Genomic DNA, 10,112 nt, shown 5'->3' on the forward strand with positions numbered 1-10,112 from the left:
GAAACCACCTCCTGCTACTGTCGTGCGCGCCCATGTGCTCATCGTGCTCGGCCAGGTGATGGTCGAGGTGCTCGCTAGTGCCTCCTCCTACACACCCACCGCATGTTCGATGAAATCCCTCAAAGAAAGAGGGTAAACTTACCAAGTCTAAGAAGGGGTGAATATGCAAAGCAAACCAGCTAACCAAACATAATTTTTTTTTATTTTTAACACTTTTTTAAACTATTTTTAAAACTGACACTGTTTTTTTTTTCAAAACTAACACTTTTGGAAGCACCAACTGACATGGCGCGGCCAAACCACTCTCCGCACAGCATGGCGGCGCGGCCAGGCTCCTGCCGACGGACATGGCCCAGCTCCCCGCCATAGATCCGGCGCGGCACCGACGCCATCGCGTCACAGGCGCAGGCCCATAAAGCCCGACGTGCTTCTCTCTCCATTCCTTCTCCTTCTCAGCCCACCTCCGCGGCCCTCGCCCGCCGCACAAGCCGTGGACCTCCTCGGACCTCCCTGCTCCTCTCGCCTTGAGTGAGCTCTCTCGGCCCAACTGTGGATCGAGGATTGAATGAGTAGTTGGGGTATAGAGGAAAATATGAGTTCGTTGAACATTGGATTGAAGGATTAGGATTGCAAATGTTAAAGTTAATTGGTTAGTTAGAATTATGGTTACCATATATTCTAAGGTCAATTTTTATAAGAATTTTGCTTGTTTGAGTTTGCATCTCAACTTTTATATGTGAATAAATATATGGACACAATGTTGATGTACCAAATTTTATTTTTTACTGACCAAAGTATAGTTTTTATATAGTTTTCATGTTTACATCTAAGATAGAGTTTGCACCAAAGTGTAGGTTATATTTTATTTGTTGTAATGTAAATGGTTCTCATTGACATTAATTTGTGATGTTTTATTTTTTGTTTGTTAAATTACAACCATTTTGTTAGATACAAGAAATATATCGGGAGGAGTTTTGACAAAAATGGGGTCGTCCTCGAGAATTATACCCCGACGCGTCTAGCAAAGATGCCCCCATCCCTCCTGACCTCCCTGTCTCTAACTGTGACTGTGGTTTCCCGGCCGGCGTGTTTCAATCGAGACATCCAGACACAGCGGCGCGTTGCTTTTACACATGCAATCGTTTTAATGTAAGTAATTGTTTCCACTATCTTTTTTTCTTCATTTGTATAAGTAGGCTACTAATATTTTATTGGAATCTTGTTGTGTAGGCCCATGAGAGGTGCTTTTTCTTTCAGTGGATTGACTGGTGTAGACAAGTTTGATCCTAGGTACCTCCTTTTCGACGATTCGTGTAGTGGGAGACATCCACGTGAGCACTTCCAGCGGTGGGTTCCACCCCCCTAACCCCCTGCCAATGACGGCTAAGGAGAAGCACCTAGCCACGGTTAGACGACTCGAGGAACCTCCTCTGTGTGAATACAGAGATCGAGCTGTGATAAACCCTGAGAATATGTTGGAGTTTGTGTGTCCGAACAAACACGAAGTAAGTGAAAAGTGTATCTGTTTAAATGTTTATCTCTATATGTGCGTTGTACTAATGTATTCTCTTGTAGCATTATGAATTTGCGAAGTGTCGTTTCAATGAGTGGCTCTACGGTCCTAAGAATCGATGGCCAGAGCCACCAAAGGCAAAGGAAAAGAAGAAAGAAAGGTTAATTTACAAAGCACCTCCAGTCAAGTACGAATATGGTATTAAATCCAACTACGGTCTAGTCCCTTCGGAGCTTGGAATATACCATTATTGTGGCCATATGGTTGACTATGATGAGGTTGGTTATTTTTGTGGTAAACATGAAATTGTATTTTATTTCTTTTGTTAAGACATATATGATATAATTTTTCGTTTGAACTGAGCACTAGGAAATGCAGGTGGGAATGTTATGATGGTCAAGCTAAGTTCTTGGATGAACTGAAGAGGAGGCAAGTAATTGCACGAAAGAGGGGATATGGACCTGACTACGTCAACCTATTCGTTAAACATCACAAAAATAAGATGTATGAGTTTGCTAGATAGCGCGGTATTCGTAACCTGATCGATGTTGGGCTTGACAAATGGGGATTGGAGAGACGGAGGGCGTTAGAGGAGGAGAGGGAAAGGAAGGAGGAAATGGAGGAGACAAGAGTACAGATGCAGGTCTTGAATGACCATGTTGTTGCATTGTGTGCCAGTGAGTGCTTGAAAGTCTTTTTATTTTCGTTGCCTGATTTTAAATGTAATATAATCGCGTTGCTAACTGGTTGCATTTTATACATGAAGGGATTGGATGTAGCGAGGACCACGCTGCAGAGGTGACCCATGCAAGGTATGAGGAAAAGAAGTTAGATGAGCGCAGAACGCGAGCTGGATCACACCGTCCAATCTCCGATTGTGTTGGCCGGTGATGGGGACGAGGATGAGGACGACACTGCCTAGTTGAGCGATCTCATCGCTCTTGCTGAGGCGGACATGCAAGCGGAGGAGGCTTAGGACAACACTGGCAGACTAAGCGAGCTCATCGCTCTAGCAAAGGCGGGCTTGCAGGCGGAGGAGGATGACGACGCGTTCTTCACTCAAGCCACAGAGGCCGCAGATGAAGCGGAGGCCGCTTCCTACAGGCGAGAGATAGATCAAGGCAATGCAGGTGAGCCTAGCCACATGAGCCAGACGGAGGAGGATGTGTTCTTGACTCAGGCCGTAGAGGCCATAGGTGAAGCGAAGGCAACTTACTATAGGCGACAGGCAGATTAGGGCAATGCAGGTGAGCCTAGCCACAACAATGAGGTTGTGGTAGAGGACTGGTCCTCGAATGATGAATTGTGTTCTCAGTATGTTTCAGAGTGAGGATTGGTACATGTGTGCTAGTTCAATGTTTTAGATTTGGTATTTTTATTGTAGTAGAACTTTCTCGGTGCTGCATTGTGTTTCATTTGAACTATTTATGTATTGTACCCATGTAACAAACACTATTTAATTTTTATAACGGACATTGTGTTATCTCATAAAACTTTACCCATGAGACATGGCACGCATATTCCTTTTAGTTTGGTGCCCCCAGACATGGCGCGGCGGTCAAAGCGGTAGCAAATGAATCAAGGCACTTATATTATGTTATCACATGCGCCAAGTTATTTCATCTTGTCGATTTAACGAATAGGTCAGCAGGAAGGTTAAGTGCATGAGACAATCAATACACAAGTTCAGTAATACTAACTTATACACATCCCAAGTTCATTGCAAGTTCGACAATACCTCTGTTCGGCATAAGTTTAGCAAGTCATAACTATGACACAAGTTCGTCAATACATAAGTTCGACATTACTCGACATGTCATCCTAAAGAACTCCTACGACCTAGGAGTATATGGGTACTACCGACGTCGCTGTCTCTTCGGACGTGAAGGCACTACGTTAGGGGTGAACCCAACATCGATACGGTCTCACTGGTGGTACACCCGGCTGGTACTACTGAGTGTAACTAGGACCCTGCAATTATAATATAGGCATTATTACTTACAATGTTCAAGTAATTGTGACGTATATGGCGAATGGTTGTTTCATGTACCTGTTCGTCGAACTTTGTAGGAAATGGTACATCACCAAGTTGAGATATCCCAATCTCATCGTAGTCCTCCTCCTCGTCCTCGTCCTCGTCCTCCTCAACGTCGTGCTTCGTAGGACCCTTGCCTGCATTGCCAGGAGTACAAACATAAGAGGTCCCACCAGCCAGTCGTGTCGGAGGAACCTACTCATGTCGGCATAGTGCTCGAGTGTAAGGAACTAGACAGGTCTGGGTCATAGGGCATCTCCCATGGAGTATCCACGTAGCTGAGCTTCTATGCCAGCTTCTTGCAGCTCCTCCTCACTTTCTGAAAAAAAAGAAAACATAGATGAATGAGTCGTGGGAACCATTTAACCACTGTCATGGCTTTGAGAATAGAATGTACATCGACGAAGATGTGTAGAATGCCGTGTGGCTCCCCTCTGGTCTCATGAAGTTGCACGGCTGCTTCGTTGGACAGACTTGTCAATTGTGATGCCTGCATACACAAGCGAGCTAAGTTCGCATCACTATAGTTCATAGGAATGCCGACGTGCAGTTGTATTGAAATTCAAATTTCTTACCACATATCTCTATAGCGGGGCTCTCTAAAGCTGTGCCTCCATACTTGTCGCCTCGTTGTACGCATCAGTGATGTCATCCTCATCTTCATCCTCATCAATTGGCTTGTTAGTGTAGGGGGTCTGCATATGTGTGTGGGTACTCCTATGCAACCATTGGAGGTAGCGGTCGAAGTTGCGTTGGCCGTGCGGCAGTATCTCAGCGATCAGGACCCTTTGCCAACGTCCTAGTCCTGGATGAACGTGGTGTGTGTCACGGCCCAATTCTTCTCCTTAACCTGTTCCTTCGATCGTACCTACAAGTTTAACATAAGTTAGTGGTTGCATGTATGCACATGATTGCTAAATTAGTATGTTTTAGTTGTCGCACCCATGCAACTTTCTGTTAGTTGTGTACAGCGGCGGTGGGCATGGCTACAATCTTCCTAAACTGTCTATACACCCTTATTAGGGTAGTGCATCTCGACCATGTGGAAGAAAATTAGTGGCCCTTTAAAAAGCCACTCGTCTGACTCTTCCTCAGTGCGAGGACTCAGGTACCCCTCTAGCTTGAATCTGGACCAAGGACACCAATTCACCTAAAAGATAGGTAACTACAGTTAGGTTTTTGGAATAATAAAAAAGCAACAACACCGACTAGCAGTATCAAAGTGGTCGTTACCTGGTGCTGTGTCAGGACGTCTAGCATGTCCGAGTACTGCCTGTACCGCTCTTCGGGTTCCCTCTAACTACCTCCTGCTTCTTGCCAGACGTACAGAGCAGTCGGTCCTACGTCCATGCGATTCCATGCCTGCATTGAATAGGATAGTCAGTCACAAGTGCGGCATCAAGTTTGAGGAAAATAAAAAATCGATCACTTACAGGTAAACCGTGAACAACAGGGCCTCCCGACTGGCCATCGCTCCCAACACCAAACCTATAGTAGGTGGGAACAACCTCCTAGGTTGGCACCTCCTATACTGCATTCGGCAGGCAACGCAGAGCTGATGATAGATCTATGCTAGGACCGCGCTACCCTAGCTGTACCCTCCTATATTCTCCCAAAGCTGGGCTTAGTATGTTGAGGAAGGCCCAGCTGATGGTGTTACCCGATGCAGTCGGGGAATAGGAAGGCAGCCTAAGAAGTGCCATAGCCATACCCTAGCATACCTCTCGATCTCCTGCTCTAGAGTGTTTGGGTGCAGCGGCGGCCCAAAGTTTTCTGTTATCCAGACCGAACTGACACCAGATGTTTTCCTGAAATATTTTGCAAACATTAAATTAGAGCTGACACCAAATGTTACATGAGAGCAGAGGGAATAAAAACAAACATTAAATTAGACAAAGACAATATGCATCATAAAAGTTATGTACTACACCCTCCATCTAAATAGCAAAATAATTTACAGAATATGTGCTGGTGTCAAAATGGTAAATGTTTAGAACGTAAAAATTCTTACTTTGCTCTCTTAGCATCCTCAGTCCTCGGGTGGTCTTCTACCATAGAACTGCTCCACCAAGTCCATCCAGTGATCGTTATCAAGGATCCCAGTCACTGGAAGACCCTCCAACCGCAGACACAGAATCATCTTCACGTCCTGCATCATGATAGTCATCTCAGTCGCACGGAAGGTGGAAGGTGTGGGTCTCTGGCCTCCACCTGTTGGTTTTTAATTCAATACAAGAAGTTTTTTAATTCAAACAATGAGACAAATCAATGCTTTGTACTGTCACAAACGTGTATCAAATCATACCTATCGACAGTAGTAGTGAGAAGTGCAGTGTCGAGGATCGGTAGCCCAGTGTTGAAGACCCGGACGATCTCAAGGAAGCCGGCACGCTGTATGTACAGCCTGGTATCCCTTGTCCTAGTGGTGCGGCTGGTGCGTGCGTAATCTAAGAGGTACCAAGTCCTCCTGAAGCTCCGACAGACGCTTGGCTCGGTGGTCCTTATCGTAGTGCACCTCAAGAATGGGGTACTATGGATGATGATCCCCCATCCTGGTTCAAATTTCAAATGGATATGTTAGAACAAACATTAAGAGTACTATCATATGATGGAACATTAGTGCATAAAAACAAAGTAAATGTAAAAGAAATAAACTATTATGCAAAATTAGAGAATAAACATATATTATAATAAACATAGCTCCAAGGTTCCAATGTACTAACATAGTAGTTTTAAATAACATAGCAAACAATTAACATTAATATAATAAAATGTATGCTATATGCACCTGCTGCCCTTGTCTTATATGCCTGCTAGCCTTATGACCAGGTTCTTTGCAAACGGAGCAAAGATTCCTGCCATGGATCTCATTGAAGTCTCCCCCTCAGTACATGTCTTCACCAGTACCCTCTCATAGCGTCCATGTCCCCCTTGAGTCGCTTCTTCTTCCTCCTACCCTTGCCTACCTTCATTAGATCTAGATACGGCACGTAGTCATAACCATGATAAGGTGGCCACTATGTTGGGTCAAGGTATGGCTCGAAGCTCCTCTCCCAAATACTAACGGTGTTCGAATAGAGATACAAGGGTGACATATATGGCAAATCCTCATAGTTATACCCACGAACCCTATAGGCCGTGATCATATAAGAGCAAGGGGCATGCATGATCTGAGGGATGTTGCAACTGCACTCTACTTTTTCAAGATCAACTCGATAGTTTCGTCCACCATAACATTAGCCACCCAAGCTTGTGCCACCCTTGCCCCGTACACTAAAGATATGGCGGCGGGGTCCATACGGCTCGGTGGTGTGCTGCTTGACCAATTCCTCGGCCTCCTTCAAATGTTCTGCTCTGGCCTTTCCAAAACGCCCCTGCTCAGCTGTAAGGTCGAGATGGCGACTAGAGGGGGGATGAATAGTCGTTACTAAATTTAATCGTGCTGGCTAACCAAAACAAATGCGGAATTAAAACTATTGGTCTAGCCAAAACTACACCCCTCCATCTATGTTCTCTAGCACCTTGCAAATATCCTAATTAAACAACTAAGGTGCCGGGCTAGCTAGAGCTCACCTAACCAATTCTAGAAGTAAGGTCACACAAATCTATGCCACTAGTACTTCAAGCAACAAGGGAGCTCCTACTCATGCTAGTAAGCAAAAGCACAAAGCCACCTAAGCTCACTAGTAATGCTCAATAACAAGGCAATAATGCCAAATTAGAGAGCACAAATACTTACACAAACTAAGTAATGTGACAAACAAGGTTACACAAACCAAATTAGCCACGCAAGGGAGCTACTTCTATGCTACACATGCAAGAACATAACTAGTGACCAACACAAGCTAACTAATTACAAGAGCAACTACACAAGCACAATGTAAATGAAGTAAATACAAGCTTGTGTAATGAGGATGCAAACCAACGGGATTAGAGTTGCTCTTCGCGTCTCCCGCGGGGCGAGCACAATGCCCCTCACAAAGCTCTTCTCCGGAGCACCGCACAAGCTTCTTACGAGCTTCGACGGAGACCACCACCAAGCCATCTAGGAGGTGGCAACCTCCAAGAGTAACAAGCTCCACCGGCTTGCAAGATGACCACCTAGTGCCACTCGATGCAACCTCACGATGCAATCGCACTAGAATTGCTCACTCACACAATCGGATGAACACTATCAAGCATATGTGAGATGGAGGGCTCCTAAGCACTCTCAAGTATGGACACAAAGTCCCTCGAGGTGCCCAGCTCCTATCATGGCAGAGACCACCTTCTATTTATAGCCCTAATGGCCTAAAATAGCCGTTACCCCTTCACTAGGGCAAAACTCGGGTCGACCGGACGCACCCTACCAGCGTCCAGTCAACGGATGGCTACCACATAATCCCTTGCTTCAAATACTGAGCGCCTGATCTCAACGATTAAGTTATAACCGGACACAGCACAGTGCCAAGACCGGACATAGGACCCCAGCATCCGGTCACTTCTAGTAAGGTTCCAGTCGCGACTAGGACACGTCAGTTTGATCACGACCGCACGCAGGAGGGCCAGCGTTCGGTCGAGTCTAGAGAGCTCCTAGAGCTACTTATCTGCGACCAGACGCGTCTGGTCGGTCATGATCGGACACAGCATCAGCGTCCAGTCATTCTCTAACTGCCACGTGTCACTACTGATCCTCACGCCATCACGTCAGCGTACATCAGCACTAACCGGACATGCTCTGCCAGCGTCCGGTCACTTTCAATGCCAGCGTCCGGTCGAAGACTAACACCTATGTGCTCTCTACTGCCACTGACCGGACGCACCGGTCCTACCAAGGCCAGCGTTTGGTCACTCACAGTGACCTCATTTAGCCTCCATTTCTTCACCGAGTTGATTCCACATCAACTCCAACTTCTTATCCTTTGTAAATGTGCCAACACCACCAAGTGTACACCACCATGTGTATGTGTGTTAGCATTTTCACAATCATTTTCCTAAGGATTAGCCACTCAACTTGCCACGCCACTCGATCCTAGCGATGATGCAAAGTTAGATCGCTCGAGTGGCACTAGATGACCGATATGTAAACAAGTTTGTCCATCTTGATAGTACGGCCATCTATCCTAAACCCAATCATCAACTTCTCTATACACCTATGACCGGTAAAATGAAATGCCCTATGTTATACCTTTGCATTACGCATTCCATTCCATCTCCTCCAATGTCGATGCAACACATGCACCAACATAATCAACAATGATATGATCCACTTCATATCATCATGTGATCATATTGGTTCATCGATCTTGACTTTACTTGCTTTTCACCGTTGCCTTCGTCCATCGGCGCCAAGTCTTGCTCAAGCTTCACCGCCACACGGTTCATCGCTCCAAAGCCTCCGACTTGCCCTTCACGCTTGCAATCGGTCCATCAAGCCAAGTCTTGTCTTGATCTTCTCCACCTTGATCACATGACTCAATGTCATGTCTCATGTGCAATGAGCTCCTTCATCATCACATGTGTGAGCTTTGCAACATCTCTATGCCATTTTTAGTTTCATGGCATATGTTGCTCACACACATGTACCTATGGACTAATCACCGGTGTATCTCACATAAACACAATTAGTCCACCTAGGTTGTCACTCAATTACCAAAACCACACAAGGACCTTTCAATCTCCCTATTTTTGGTAATTGATGACAACTCTACAAAGATATGGAAATTAAGCTCTTTTGAATTCATGTTGCTTGCCCAAGCAATTTTACCATGTGTAAATGATTTTGGACAAGTACAACAAACCAAAAATGGTAGTATTAGCTCTCCCTACATATGTGCTAGAGTGTTCTGGTTTGAAGCTCACACATATGCATAAATTGGAATTGTGGGAGAGTAATTACTACAAATGATGCTAAGGTGTATAGAATAAACCTTTGTAGTATGATACCAATCCGAGTTGCATTTTTAACACCATCCTTAGCATCATGAGTAGCTAGACAACGAAAACACTAGAAACCCAGTGAGATCAACATTATAAGCAAGGTTCTAGTACCACGTGTAAAAATACAAGTCTAGCTACCATCCTATGCATGCTAGTTATCAAATCATCATTCATGTTCTACAACTAGCATACACCACATAAGCATGCATATCAAATTTAAAAATTTATGCAATGCAAGCAAGCACATGACTACTCACATATCAAATGTAACCAATCAAAGTTCATGAGCTTGCTCCCCCTACTTGTGTGCTTCTCTTGTCCAAGAATTATGATCCATCTCTTTTGTTTAATGTTGGTCCCTCTTTGTTCATGTCCATGTCCAACCTCTACTCCGTTTCTTTAATGTCTCCCAAAGCTTTCATATCTTTGTACAATCTCTCCCCCTTTGTCATCAATTTCCATAAAAGGTATGCTTCTCATTGATGCAAAGGTTTGCATTTGGGGTAGATGGTTGAAGCTTGAATCTTGCATTTTTTATGGACATCACTTGATTGTTGGAATGACACCACTTATAGATACCACTTGTAGGGCTTCTTGAGATACCACACATAGGATCTTTGATCTTGATACCAATTGGTGGGACAC

At 44.8% G+C, this 10,112-nt stretch overlaps 1 long non-coding RNA gene across 2 annotated transcripts; it reads left to right on the forward strand.

Annotated features, from left to right (window-relative positions):
• Window positions 1-1,272: 1,272 nt before the first annotated feature.
• LOC136522962 (uncharacterized) lies at window positions 1,273-2,986 on the forward strand. Of its 2 annotated transcripts, none has more exons than XR_010776018.1 (4): window positions 1,273-1,505; window positions 1,576-1,791; window positions 1,883-2,190; window positions 2,280-2,986. It is a non-coding gene; the product is annotated as an uncharacterized lncRNA (long non-coding RNA). The 2 variants fall into 2 exon arrangements; XR_010776019.1 differs by having other exon boundaries at window positions 1,892-2,190.
• The last annotated feature ends 7,126 nt before the right edge of the window (window positions 2,987-10,112 follow it).

The sequence above is a fragment of the Miscanthus floridulus genome, chromosome 18, assembly GCF_019320115.1.
Source record: "Miscanthus floridulus cultivar M001 chromosome 18, ASM1932011v1, whole genome shotgun sequence".
Classification (NCBI taxonomy): domain Eukaryota; kingdom Viridiplantae; phylum Streptophyta; class Magnoliopsida; order Poales; family Poaceae; genus Miscanthus; species Miscanthus floridulus.